Below are 15,533 nucleotides of genomic sequence, written 5' to 3' on the forward strand. Positions count from 1 at the left end.
GGTCCTCTTCAAAATGTCATCTCAGCTACACTGAGTTCCTTCTGCTTGTCAGCTCATTTATATGGCTCCAGTGACTCAACTTAGACCCACCTGGAATGGGTGGAGCAACACCTCCATGGAAATTATCCAATCAGAGTCATCACCCACAGCTGGGTGGGGCGCATCTCCACGGAAACACTCAAAGAATTACAATCTAATCAACACTGATAAGTCTGCCTACACAAGATTGCATCAAAGATAATGGCATTTGGGGGACACAATATATTCAAACTGGCATAGTACCTAAACATTCAGACCAGCAGATCCCATCCTCAGCCCTTGATTTCCAGATTCACATAATCTAGCAGAGGGAGAGACAGAACCTTTGAATAAATACTGGTTTAGACTAGTATTCCAGTTTGCTAATGCTGCCTTTATGCAAAATACCATAAATGGATTGGATTTTATAAAGGGAATTGATTAAGTTACAAATTTATAGGTCTGAGGCCATAAAAGTGTCCAAACTAAGACATCAACAACATCCTTCACTGAAGGATGACTGATGGCATCTGGAACACCTCTGTCAGCTGGGAAGGCACATGGCAGGTGTCTGCTGTTCCTTTGCTCCCAGGTTGCATTTCAAAGTGGCGTTCTCCAAAATGTCTCTGGGTCTCTCTTAGCTTCTTCAGCTCCTGTGCATCTAAGCATTGGGGTCCTCTCTTACCTTTTCCAGAGAAAACTCTGGGCTAGCATCTCCAGATGTCTCCAAATATCTCCAAGTGTCAACATCAGTGTCAGCTCTTAGCATCTCTCCAAAATGTCCCTCTCAGCTGCCCTGCTCCTTCTGTTTGTGAGCTCTTTTATAGGACTCCAGTGATTAAATTAAGACCCACTGAATGGGCAGGGTTCATATCTCCATGTAAATAATTTAATCAAATATTTTGCCCACAGTTGATTGAGTCACATCTCCATGGAAGCACTCAATCAGAAGATTCCAACCTTATCAACACTAATACCTCTGCCCCCACAAGACTGCATTAAAGAATATGGCTTTTGGGGAGACACAATTATATCCAAACCAGCACAACCAGTTTCTCTGGCCATACTTAACAATCAGAACCTCGGTGGACTGATGATTAATTCTGTACTTGGAGACTGCTGGTTCTATGAACCAAAGCTGATGATCTAGACATCATGCTATCCCATTTCTGCCCTTCTCTGGGACCCAATTGCCCTGGACCACCCATTCTTTCTTTTAAAAAACTAAGTTTTAATTTGAAGAGTTGAGTCATCTCTCTAGACTATTTTTTAAAGGCAAGGGAATCTTTATTAGCATGATGTTTATGGAATATAAAATTTATGGAGTAGGATGTTATTATACCAACTAAATTTTTAAAATTACTGTTGCTTTTAGAAAACACCAAAATTCTATCATTATGCCAATATATTTCCCTAGCTGCCTCTAGAAACAAGGCATTGTCTTCAAAAAAGATTTTATCTGTTTAAGAAATATTATATAGCAACAATAGCATCCCACTTTTTGCATACATATATTTATTTGCACTTATGGATACTCCAAATTAATGATTACAGACATTTTCAATAATGTAATATAAATATTATATATTTATATAGTAAATATTAATTCAGAAAGTTTAAAATATAAAGTTTAGAACAATAAAACAAGGCTTAGACCCTCCTTTCCTCATATCCCTCTTTCTCCTACCAAATAGAGTTTTAGAAGACTTGTAAGTACATTTCCAAAATTTAATATTTAAACATTTAAAAAGTCTCATTTAGGGCATTTCAATATATCATACATAGAGTATTTTAAGAATATAAATGTTGAACCATCAAAAATATCTTTAAAAATTCTTTCACAAACAATTTTCATTAAAATCATATTAACAACATTGATGCCTTTTCATTGTGTCTAATTTTGGTATTTGCTTTCCTGACATAAATGATAATGTCACTGTTATCTTAAGAATCAAAATTATACAAATGTTTCCCACAAACCCAAAAGTATTGAAAGGAGGGACACGAACAGATATTTGCACAGCCTTGTTCATAGTGGTATTACTCACAATTGCCAAAGGATGGAAATAATGGAAGTGTCCCTCAAACAATAAATGGATCAACAAAATGGAGTGTGTGTGTGTGTGTCTGTGTGTGTGTGTGTGTGTGTGTGTGTGTGTAATATTATTCAGCATTAGAGAAGAATGTAGTTCTGATTCATGTGACAACATGGATGAACCTTGAGGACATTATGTTGAGTGAAATAAGCCAGACATAAAATGACAAATATTGTCTGATATTCCAGATAGGAAATAATTAGAATAAGCAAAATCATAGAGTCAGGATCCAGAATATAGTTTACAAGGGGATGGGTTGGGAATAAGGAACGGAGAGTTGATGCTCAAATTGAACCTAATTCCTATTGGGGTTGATTGTTATATTTTGATATGTTTGTAGTGATTATAGCATATCATTGGGAATGTATTAACAGTACTGAATTATATATGTGAATGTGATTAAAAGGGACTTTTTTTATATTCATTTTATTGAGATATATTCACATACCACGCAGTCATACAAAACAAATCGTACATTCCATTGTTCACAGTATCATTACATAGTTGTACATTCATCACCAAAATCAATCCCTGACACCTTCATTACCACACACACAAAAATAACAAGAATAATAATTAAAGTGAAAAAGAGCAATTAAAGTAAAAAAGAACACTGGGTGCCTTTGTCTGTCTGTTTGTTTGTTTGTTTCCTTCCCCTATTTTTCTACTCATCCATCCACAAACTAGACAAAGGGGAGTGTGGTCCTTATGGCTTTCCCAATCCCATTGTCACCCCTCGTAAGCTACGTTTTTATACAATCATCTTCAAGATTCATGGGTTCTGGGTTGTAGTTTGATAGTTTCAGGTATCCACCACCAGCTACCCAATTCATTAGAACCTAAAATGGGTTGTCTATATTGTGCGTAAGAGTGCTCACCAGAGTGACCTCTCAGCTCCTTTTGGAATCTCTCTGCCACTGAAGTTTATTTCATTTCCATTCACATCCCCCTTTTGGTCAAGAAGATGTTCTCCACCCCATGATGCTGGGTCTACATTCCTCCCTGGGAGTCATATTCCACGTTGCCAGGGAGATTCACTCCCCTGGGTGTCTGATCCCACATAGGGGGAGGGCAGTTATTTCACCTGCCAAGTTGGCTTAGTTAGAAAGAGAGGGGCAAATCTGAGCGACAAAGAGGCATTTGGGAGCAGGCTCTTAGGCACAATTATAGGGAGGCCTAGCATCTCCTTTGCAGCAACAGTCTTCTACAAAGGGACATTTTAGGTTGCATTTATGTTAAAAGAATAAAAATTAAAGAATGAATGTAGGACTATACAACACAATGAACCCTATTTTTTTTATTTTTTAATTTCAGTTTTATTGAGATATATTCACATATCATACAATCATCCATGATGTACAATCAGCTGTTCATAGTACCGTCATATAGTTGTGCATAATCACCCCAATCTATTTTTGAACATTTTCCTTATACCAGAAAAAGCAAGAATAAGAATAAAAAATAGAAGTAAAAAAGAACACCCAAATCATCCCCCCTCCCACCCTATTTTTCACCCATTTTTGTCCACATTTTTCTACTTATCCATCCATACAGTGGTTAAAGGGAGTGTGTCCACAAGACTTTCACGATCACACTATCACCCCTTGTAAGCTATGTTGCCATACAATCGTCTTCAAGAGTCAAAGCTACTGGGTTGCAGTTTGATAGTTTCAGGTATTTACTTCTAGCTACTCCAATGCATTAAAACCTAAAAAAGGTTATTTACATAGTGTGTAAGAATGTCCACCAGAGTGACCTCTCAGCTCCATTTGGAATCCCTCAGCCACTGAAACTTTATTTTGTTTCATTTCACATCCCCCTCTCGGTCAAGAGATGTTCTCATTTCCATGACGTCGGGTCCAGATTCATCCTAAGGAGTCATATCCTGAATTGTCAGATTTATACCCCTGGGAGTCAGGTCCCACGTAGCAGGGAGGGCAGTGATTTCATCTGCTGAGTTGGCTTAGTTAGAAAGAGAGGGCCACATGTGAACAACAAAGAAGCACTCAGGGGGAGACTCTTAGGCACAATTATAAGCAGGTTTAGCTTCTCCTTTGCAGTAATGCGCTTCATAAGGGCAAGTCTCAAGATAGAGGCCTTGACACATCAAGCCACCAGTCCTCAAATTGTGAGAATATCAGTAACAATCCATGAATCCTATTTTAAATATGGTCTAAGGTTAATAGCACAATCATCAAAATGCTCTTTCATGATTTATAACAAATGTATGCCATTAATGCAAGTTATTAATATTCTGTATTGTATATTTTTAAGTATAATGTCTCTATAACCTATGAATTCTCTAATAATAATATTTTACACCAATAAAAAAAGTTTTCTATAAATTGACCATTAACATGACTCAGCATTTTATTCTTTTGTAAAAATACTAACACTGCATTTTTACGAAGTGTGATTTTAAACTGTTAACTACTGGGGTAATAATACCTACAAACTTGACAAGGCTTTAAAGTTTTCAGAGAGTTTTTCATTTATGAAACTTGTGCCAAGGTCCTGAGAAATCATCAATTGACTTGTATTCACAGTGTTTAAAGAGAATTTCCAGCCTTCTTTTGGAAGGCCATTTACATTTGGGTTTTCTAATAAGGAATTACTCCCTTATCACATAACTAAATTTATTGTTGAACAGAGAAAGAGAATGTTAGACTACTATTTTTTTTAATGTTGCTGGGTGCAATCTACTTATTGTGGCATTGAGTATAGTATGGACAAGAGAAAGCAAATGAGATTTCTCTTCGCTGGCTTTGCACTGGGAAGTACAGAATGGTTTAACAGCCTTCTGGCAGTCAACTAACTACACTTATGATGAAAGTATTTGGGATACATAAATAAAGGGAGCATAAATATGCTCCCACACTGCACCACAGCAATGCTTAGAAAGAACAATCTTTGAGCTTTGAAAATAGAAAAGAGAAACCAAGCCCTAGCAAAATCTCTTTCCCATCAAAAGTCTGTTGCAATCCAGCTTCTCCTCTTGCAAACCCACAGGCTAGAAGAGAGAACCACAGCTTCTCCAAAGTGGAGTTTCAGGCCCATCATCAGAGGTCACTGTCATGGTCTAGTTGCTTTGCCTTCATGAATGAAAGATGCAGGTGTCATCTTCCATTGGCTCTTTCAGTGAGGAAGAAGCAACATGACTAATGCAGCTAGCACATTAGAGATCTAGGAATGATATACTCACACTGGACCACTCATTCTTAACAGGTTCAAACTGGACAGTGCCTCTCCTGTCTTTATACCAGGTTTCAAGAATACAAATGACAGTTTCCAATTTAATTTGGACAAAGAGGGAAGGGTCAATTATTCTTTATGGCAATACTTGATTCATAGTAAATGCTCACTGAATGGTAGCATTTAATTTGGGGCGAGAGGGTTAAACAGTGATGGTTAAAGCAGGTTAATAATCATTAAGCATAGATTGCTGCAGTAAGAGAAAACCCTTAGGGGAATAGAAATTGACAAATCAAATTTTAATCAAACTGCCTCCTTAAATGAGGGAGAGACCCTTTTCCCTCTCCTGGCATCTTGAGAGTTTCATGGGAAGGGCAGAGGGTCAGAAATCAGACCCGTGGTGGTGTCATGATATGATAACTTTTTCTCATCTCCTGGCTCACCCTAGGGATAAAAGGTTGATTGAGGTCCCTACAAGCTGCAAAAGAATCCCCTCGCAGCTCAAGTCATAAGTGTGGTGTGCTGATTTGAAGCTGTTATGTATCCCATAAAAGGCCATGTTCTTTGTTTTTTTAATGTAATTTTTTATTGAGATATAGTCACACATCATATAATCCATCTAAAGGATATGATCAGTGGTTCACAGTATCATCACATAGTTGTGCATTCATCACCATGATCATTTTAGAACATTTGCATTACTCTAGAAAAAGAAATAAAAAGGAACAAGAAAACACCACACATCCCATACCTTGTACCTCCCACCTCTAATTGACTGCTAGTATTGCACTCTACCCAATTATAAGACTTACAATAGAGGTAGGTTAACTAAGACAGTGTAGTATTGTCAGAGATAGATATACAGATCACTGGAAAAAAACAACACATCCCACAGAACTTCCATACAAACACAAGGTCATGCTCTCTTAATCTATCCCTGTAGGGGCATTCCTATTGTGGGTGGGACCTTTTGATCAGGTTGTTTCCATAGAGATGTGACCCAGCCCAATCAAAGTAGGTTTAATCCCCTTGCTGGAGTCCTCTATGAGAAGATAAAAGACAGATGAAGCTCAGAGCACTCAGAGAAGCTAAGAGAAGAAATCCAGAGTTTGCCTTGGAGAAGCTAAGAGAGGAAAAGTTCCAGGGTAGCTGAGGGAGAAATGTGCAGAGACATTTGAAGAGAGCCATGGAAACCAGAACTGGGAGAGAAGGACCAGCAGACATCATCACGTGCCTTCTCATGTGACAGAGGAACCCCAGACGCCAGCAGCCTTTCCTCAGAGAAGGTATCTTCCTCTTGATACCTTAATTTGAGCATTTTCATGGACTTAGAACTGTAAATTTGTAACCTAATAAAACCTCATTGAAAAAGTCAACCAATTTCTGGTATATTGCATTGTGGCAGCTTTAGCGAAGTGAAACATGTGGCATCTCATTTATGGTGCCTTAGTTACAGCAACTACTTCCTGAAGAAGTGGTGACTATTTGTCTTTGTAGTCACTGGCTGGGTCACCCTGCCCCCAGTCCTGCACTAGTTCAGTCTTATTCTTCATCTGAGGGCACAAACTCTTGGAACATCTTGACATGATCAGGCTCATCCTGAAGGAGAAGGATGTAAATGACTATGCCAACTGGGCATGGCTTCAGCCTCATGAGCTTATTCATGGACCAGAATGTTTGACAGGCATATTTATGGCTTGGATGAAATCTGACACTTCTTTCTACATCAGGTTGTGAATTCTAAGTTTGACTGCTTCTTCTACCCTGCCTACTCTTGGGCCAGTTACTGTTCACCAATATCTGATGCTCAGAGACTCCTCCATGGAGCTCACAGGGAATCCCAGCAAGCCTACCCTCTTAGGTGGGGGAGGATTCTATTTATTTTTAATAATAATAACATAAATATAAAAGATACACCATGTACTTTTATATTTATAAAATATATGTGGAAATATGCACAGATGTAAAATACAGAATATAAAAGTATAAAGAGGACTATTTACTCATAAATCATTGGAGGGGTCCAGGAGCAGTAAAGCGGGTACCACATACAGGTTAAGGCAGCGTAGTGTAGGGGTTAATAAACCAGAACTAGACCACGGGGGTTAAATTCTTACTCTTCCTCTTACTAGCCATGGGACCCTACTGACTCTGTGACCCTACCCTCTTCATGTCTCCATTTCTTCATCTCCGTAAAGGAGATAATTACAGTTCCTGCCTCAAAGGATATTATGAAGATTAAGTGAGATAATAGATGTGAAGTGTTCATGTCAGTGCCTGACATGTGGAGGGTGCTGGATAAATGGTAACCATTAGCATTAGTTTTGCTGTATGTGGTTGGGACCCTTCAGTGGGAAGGAGCAGGTGACCATACTGCTTTCTCCAAAAAGGAGGAAGTATTGTAAGGGCACAAATGGGAATAGGGACAATAAGTGTGGGAGAGCTTCCTAAACTATGCTGCTGATCTCCTCCAATGTATGGGGGTTTGCAGGCATTCTGCACTGTGCACGTTAACAGTCCTCCACAGCCTGCTATTTGATATCACTGCTGCGGCTGATTTCTGCATGCCAGCCATAAAAATGAGTCACATGGCTTTTAATCTAATGTGTAGTTTATTAAAGACATCACTGTGGTCATTTGCAGTGGAGCCTCACAGTGGAATTTAAATTACCAGATTTCCTGTTGAAGCTGCCAAATCAGGTTTTATGGCATAGGAATCATTAGCTTTGCACAGTACTTCCCACTCCACCCCCTAAACAAGGGGCTCAGTGTTGGAAAAGGATCCCATTTCTTTCTGATTTCCAACTTGGTCATCTGTAGTGTCCTCTTCATCCCAAGGCTGGCTTCCACCATGATTCCAGGATGACTGCCAGCTGCATTCAGGCCTTTGCTTCCCATTCACATCCAGTAGTAGACAGACAGCTTCCATCCTAGCATTTCAAGCAGGCATTTGAAATTCATCCTGAGTCTACATGCTGGGGTCCTCTGCTTAATCTTTGAACCTATGAAGGAAAACAGGAGAATAGAAAGTGTTGATTGACTTACATCAATCAGGGTCCATCCCTGGAACTGGGGTAGTGTCAGCCACCTCTGAAGAACAGGGGTTGTGTGGAGAAAGTAAAATATGGATAATGTTAGAAAGGAGGAAGGAAAGAATGGATGTTTGTAGGCAGCAACAAAGATCTGTTAGAGGTAGGATGTGGTTTGGAAGTTGTAGAGGGATGGGCATTGTGAGGTTCTGTGATCTAGATATGTGCTCCCAAAGAGTAAATGACAGCTGTCATATGGAATGCATTAAGGAGAACTTCCATCCTGTGCCAGTTTGGATGTATTATGTCCCCCAAAATACCATGTTCTTTAATGCAATCTTGTAGGGGCAGATGTATTAGTGTTGGTTAGGTTGGAACATATTGATTGAGTGTTTCCATGGAGATGTGACTCAATCAACTGTGGGCAAGACCTTTGATTGGATAATTTCCATGGAAGTGTTACCCCAACCATTCAGGATGGGTCTTAATTAAATCACTGGAGCCATATAAAAGGGCTAACAAACAGGAGGAACTAAGAGCAGCTTAGAGACATTTTGAAAATGGCCATTTAAAGCTGACGCTGACATTTTGGAGAATGCCATTTTGAAACACAACCTCGGAGCAAGCAGACTCCAGCCACGTGCCTTCCCAGCTAACAGAAGTTTTCCAGATGCCAGTGACCTTTCTCCAGTGAAGGTACCCTATTGTTGATGCCTTACCTTGGATTTTATGGCCTTAAGACTGTAACTTTGTAACCAAATAAACCCCCTTTATATAAGCCAATCCATTTCTGGTATTTTGCATAATGGCAGCATTAGCAAACCAGAACACATCCCAATCATGGAACACTTACAGGAATTCAGGAATACCCAGTTGTCATGGAGACAAGATACCTGAAAAGCACAGCACAGCTATAGGAACTAGGTCCATTACTAATATCCAAAGCAGCAAGAATTCAACACTCAGCCCACCACCACCAATAACTCCTTTCTGCTTCTAACCTTCCTTTCACTCCTAACAAATAATAATATGTTTATTCATATGTTCTGCCTCCTTATAACTTGTAATCCATAATTTCAACTTTCTTGTGGTCCTTTTTTCCTCACGGCCTCTTCATGTGTGTATTTTCAGGTTCTCTTTTACCCACTAAATGCTCAATTCTATCAGTTGCAGGACGTTTCAGGGAGTTTCAGACTAGACTACGTTGTGAGAAAAGGTTGGGCTTTGTATAAGTTTTGGAAAAAAAGAAAGTCATGGAATTTCTTAGATGGAAAAATGTACATGGAGATGCTTCTGGGGCGGGAAGACTGATTCACCAGAGCGGGAGAGCATGTTAGGGATGAGTAAAAGAGAAATGAGTTTGCAAATGTAGCATGGCACTGATTATAGAGAGTTTGCGAATAAAGATCTATTGAAGGTTTTTGAGCAAAGTGCTCATCTGGCCTCTTCATTATTTCTACAGCCAAGTCAGCTTCATTTGTCCCCTTACTGTGTTTTTACCCCAGAGACAGATATTTATTGCCCCTAAACTCTCTCTCTGCTTGTTCATCATGCCAATTCTAGGTGAACTTTGTTGGGCAAGAGATTAGAAGTAAGAGACGGCACTCATCTATGAGACATACTGTTTACCATTGCCTGACTGATAAGTGTTACCAGTAGTTCACAATCCTATCAGACTCCATGTCCCCATTTTATAATAAATATTTCTGCAATTCTCCTTTTACTATTATGATAGTTAAGTTGGCTAGGTTATGGTGTGAATTGGTTAGGTTATTGTGTCCAGTTGTTTTGCCAAGCAAGCTCTGGCCTGATTGTTACTGTGAAGATATTTCATGGATTTAAATCATCAGTAAGTTGATCACATCTATGGCTGATTACATCTATTATCAACTGAGGAGACTGCCTTCAGCAGTGAGAGAAGTCTCATCCAATCAGGTGAAAGCCTTAAAAGAACTGATGACTTCAGCAGTCAGAAGAGAGAATTTCCATCTCTTCTTCAGCCAACCAGCTTCTCCTGGGGATTTCATCAAAAACCTTCACCAGAGTTCCCAGCTTGTGGCCTGCCCTATGGTATTTGGACTTGCCCATCCCTACAGTTGTGTAAGCCAATTCCTACTATAATTCTCTTAATATTTACATTATATATCCTGTTGGTTCTCTTTCTCTGAGAACCCTGACTAATACAACTATCTTGAAATAAAATTCATATATAATATGACATACGTACATGCCTAATTAGATATAATTATTGTAATAAAAAGAAATAAATGGATTGCGATATACAATAAAAGATGTACTTCCATATGTAAATAATCAGGCATAGTGATACTAAAAGACATAATGCTTGCACCAATCTGTGCATGCAATAAGTACAAATCAGTGTAGCATATATTTGGAGTGACAGTTCAAATGCAGGCTGACACAGATGGGAGGCAGTATTGTCAAATCAAATACAAAACCTTGAGCAAAATTGCCATCAGTACATGATTTCCTAAAATAGTGAAAAAACTCTTGGTAAAGTTCCAAACAAAACAAAGAACAATTTTCCCTCAATTTACATGGTAGTTCAATTCTTGGAAATATTCAGGAAATATAGTGTGTTTATTTGTAACATGGAAATATGTTCTGGGCTCAGATAATTATAAATGGCTTTTTCACCTACATGAGTGTCCTATGGAACATTTGAAAGTCACAGACAGTTCTTCATTTTCTTGTACATACTGCAGGATGTCAGGGTGTCCAGCATCCCTGGCTTGCATCCCTAAATGCCAAATGGGTTACCCAGTCATAATGACAATCAAAAATGTCCCCTTAAAGTTTCAAAATATTTCCTAAAGGTGGTACCACCTTTGTTAAGAACCACTGAGATACAAGAAGAAAGGAAAACTAAAGATGCAATTTATCTTTCAGTATTTGAGCCAGCCCCACCCACTCTTTGCCAGAATTCCTCCTGCCTGGAGGCAGACAGTTGGGGACTCAATCACAGAAGACCACATTGTGGGCAAGGTCAAGAAAGCAATATGCATTTTCTGAACTGCTGTTGTGGAAAGCCACACTTTTGATACTTCCTTTAAGACTCATACGGTAAAAGTTTCCATTGTTTGCTTGAACTTCAGAGGCCTTATTATACTCTAAGCTTGGTGAAGTCTGGCAGCTGTGGACATGCCTTTCTTCGTGTGTGCTTTTGTGTGCATTTTGGGTATATTTTGGGGTATATTTGGGGAATATGCAGAGCCAGTAGTGGATCAGCCTACACAGCCCCAGAGAAGCATCCTGACTGTGATGGATTGAATTGTGTTCTCCAAAAAAGATACGTCCAAATCCTAACCCCTGGTCCCCTGACTGTGATCCTATCTGGGTGACCCTATTTGAAGATGTTATTCATTAAGATGAAGCCAAACTGGATTAGGGTATGCCCAAATAGTAAGACTGGTGTCCTTATAAGAAAAGGAAATTGGACACGGACAGAGAGACAGATAGGGAGAGAGATGGCCATGTGACAACTGAGGCAGAGAACACCATGGATTACCAGCAAGTCACTGCCAGAAGTCAAGAAAGAGGCAAGGAACAGATTCTCTCCTGCGGTTTAAGAGGAAGCATCGCCCTACCAATACCTTGTTTTGGACTTCTAGCCTCCAGAACTGTGAGACAATGCATTGTTGTTGTTTTAAGCCACTCAGTTTGTGGTACTTTGTTTCAGCAGCTGTGGGAAACCAACACTGACAAATTCTAGCGTTCATTTCCTTGCTTCTGTTCCTGAATTGTTGAACATTCATTGTGGAAGACAATCACATAAACCAACAAGTTTATTCCACCAGAAAGCAAGGATTTCTAACCATAACTGGGCTCAATATGCACCAAATACTTTTTTAAAATTCAGTTTTATTGAGATATATTCACATACCATACAATCATCCCATGTACAATCAATTGTTCACAGTACCATCATACGGTTGTGCATTCATCACCACAGTCAACTTCTAAACACTTTCATTGCTCCAAAAAAGGTAAAAATAAGAATAAAAATAAAAGTACAAAAGAATACCCAAAACATTCTATCCTCCATCCCACTCTATTTTTCATTTAATTTTTGTCCCCATTTTTCTATTCATCTATCCATACATTGGATAAAGGGAGTGTGAGCCACAAGGTTTTTGCAATCACAGAATCACATTGTGTGAACTACGTAGTTGTACAATTGTCCTCAAGAAACAAGGTTACTGGGTTGCAGTTCAACAGTTGCAGGTATTTCCTTTTAGCTATTCCAATACACCAAAGATTAAAAAGGGATATCGACATAATGCATAAAAGTACCCTCCTGAGTGACCTGTCGACTCCATTTGAAGTCTCACAGCTACTGAAACTTTGAAGTCTCTCTTTTGGTCAAGAAGCTTGTCTCAATCCCATGATGCTGGGTCCAGGCTCATCCCCAGGAGTCAGATCCCATGTTGCCAGGGAGATTTACACCCCTGGGAGTCATGTCCCATGTAGGGGGAGGGCAGTGGGTTTACCCGATGAGTACAACAAATTCTTTTGCTCCATTCTAATGGACAGCCAGGCATGTTTCCAACAGTGTTTACTCTAAATCTTTTCCATTCTCTTCAAGCACCCAAATCGTACCTTGTTATCTCTCCAGAAGAACTTCCCTCCTCTTCATCTTAAAACCTCAGTTCCTTTTGTGCAACAGGAAGAAAAGTCCATTGTGCTGGCTTTTCTTCCCCTTTTAACAGAAGTTGCTCCATTGATTAAAGATCTTTGGTTTCTTGACTTTAATGCCACCCCCCTCATTTTTGCCTGATGATATGCTGTATGATGTAGAACCCTTTGGTTGCAAGTAATAGATTCTAACTTGAACATATAGTCAACAGAAAAGGAGATTTTACTGTAAGGAATCAAGAGTTTCTCAAGAAACCCAAGAGTAGGAATGCCATGGGCTTCATGAAAGACTTGAGCAAGAATTGCAATGCCATCAGCACTCTTTTCATCCTTCTTTCCGTGTTTGTTTCATTTTTCTCTTCCCTGCACTAGCTTCTTGTGCCTTCTTGTCCACATAGTGGAATCCCAATTCCAAAAGAGTGTACCCAGCTGACCTAGCTTGGATCAAGTCAAATCCCTTTCAAGTCCAACTAAAATGGGCTAACAAACCAGATTTAATCTCCTAGTTGAAACTACTAAACAAATGAAATAGATGAAAAAATGATTTTTGGACATGGATATCAGATACTACAGGGCAGTGATCCTTGAGAAGGGAAACGAAGGTGAGCTCTATGATGGCCCCAGCTTACTGCCTGGATAAAGTTTCCAGGCCACAGTACGGGGATGAGAATCCAAGTGGAACCAAGTGGTCTCCCTTAGTTGAGGAGAGAGAGAGCGAGATGGGAGTCCTAGAGGCCAATGTGACTAGTTAGCATGACAGAGTACCGGAGATGAGACAGAAAGAGAGAGAGAGAGGGAGAGAGACAGAGAATGAGAATTCATTTTAGTTTTCTAGGATGTTCCAGCAAGTACTACGAAACGGTCGGTTTAAACAATGGGAATTTATTTGCTCATGGTTTTAAGGTCAGGAAGATGTCCAAATCAGTGCATCATCAAGGAAATGCTTTCTTCCTGAAGACTGGCTGCTGGGGATCCTGGCTTCTCTATCACATGGCAAGACACATGGTGGCATCTGCTGGTCCCTCCCATCTCTTTCTGGATTTCATTGACTTCAGCTTCTTCTCCTTCTCCTTCTCCTCTCTCTCTCTCTCTCTCTCTCTCTCTCTCTCTCTCTCTCTCTCTCTCTCTTTTCCATTTATAAATGATTCCAGTAACAGGATTAATACACATCCTGAATGAGGTGGGTCACACCTTAACTGAAGCAGCCTCCTCAGAAGGTTCTACTTACATGGGTTTAAACCCACAGGAGATGATTTAAGAACATGTTTTTCTGGAGTACATTCAGCTTCAAACCACCACAGGGCGGGATTGGGAGAAGAGAGAGAGAGTGCTCTGGAAATTTGTAGAGGATTCCCCTTGAGCTGAGTACTGTTCAGTGCATGCATGTGAGAAAACTACTCAAAGCCAGAGTGAAAAAACATCTAAAAGGAGCAGAGGGAACAATCAGAGCTCACACAAGACCAGAGGATGGTAAACCTTACAATTTACAGGTTATCAGGTAGAGTACTCAGAAGAATATTGCCTCAACAGTGTGGAAAAATTTAGCCCTAGACTAAAGACTGATCTGGTCCCACATAACAAAGTTTAAAAACAAGCCTGAAAGAATCAAACTATTTCCCAGTATCTGCATCCCAGAACAAAGCTAAATAATATTTATAGAAATACAAGAATATTTAGCATCCAACAAGGTGAAATTCTTATAAGGCATCTAATCAATCCCCTGGCCGAAGGAAGGAATCAGAAAAAGGAAGAGGAAGGACCCACACTATATCTACCTGGGAAACTCTATGAATGCTACTCTCACATCTTAAGGCTAATATTTTCTTCTTTACACACCTAAATACTGTTTGGCTTATTATAATGAGTATGCATTGCTATAGTTATTTTAAAGACTCTGTGGACAAATGAATCATGAAAATGAGGCTGTCAAGCAAAAAGGGACATGAGTAGTTTTTTCAGCACTTCAAAGCTCATTGAAAGTCTCTCTCGCTATTTCCTCTGCCTCCTTATCCGGAAAGTTCTCATTCTCACATTCTTTCCTGGCATCTCTTGTCTTTCCAGGCTCTTGGACTGTACACAGAATGCAACTGCAGTATGTTTTTTTTTTTTTTTTTAAACATCATGGCTAGATTGGGGAGAATATTTTGTTTATCTTTGGTTTTAAAGTTGGCAGATGTACTTCTCAAAAAAAAGAAAACATCAACAAGCTCACCAGTAATTCCGCTGCCTTTTCATTCCGTCCACTAACCTACTTTTTAGGTCAATAGCTCGTGATCAGCAAAGACTCCCCGAGCTTTGCTCTGTTTGCCCAGAACCCACCTGCCCTGCTCCAGGGCAAAAAAATTTTGGCTTCATCTACCCAGACTGAAAACATATCCTATACCTCCACTGTTTCCCTCCGATGAAATCTTTTTCTGGCACGGAGTGGGAACAGCTAAGGTCCTCGGGCGGTTGATGAAGTGAGGGAAAGTGGAGCGCAGGAAGGAGAGCCCAAAGAAACCAAAAGGGAGCTAGAGAAGAGGTACAGGGCCCCAGACCGGCA

The sequence above is a fragment of the Choloepus didactylus genome, chromosome 11, assembly GCF_015220235.1.
Source record: "Choloepus didactylus isolate mChoDid1 chromosome 11, mChoDid1.pri, whole genome shotgun sequence".
Classification (NCBI taxonomy): domain Eukaryota; kingdom Metazoa; phylum Chordata; class Mammalia; order Pilosa; family Megalonychidae; genus Choloepus; species Choloepus didactylus.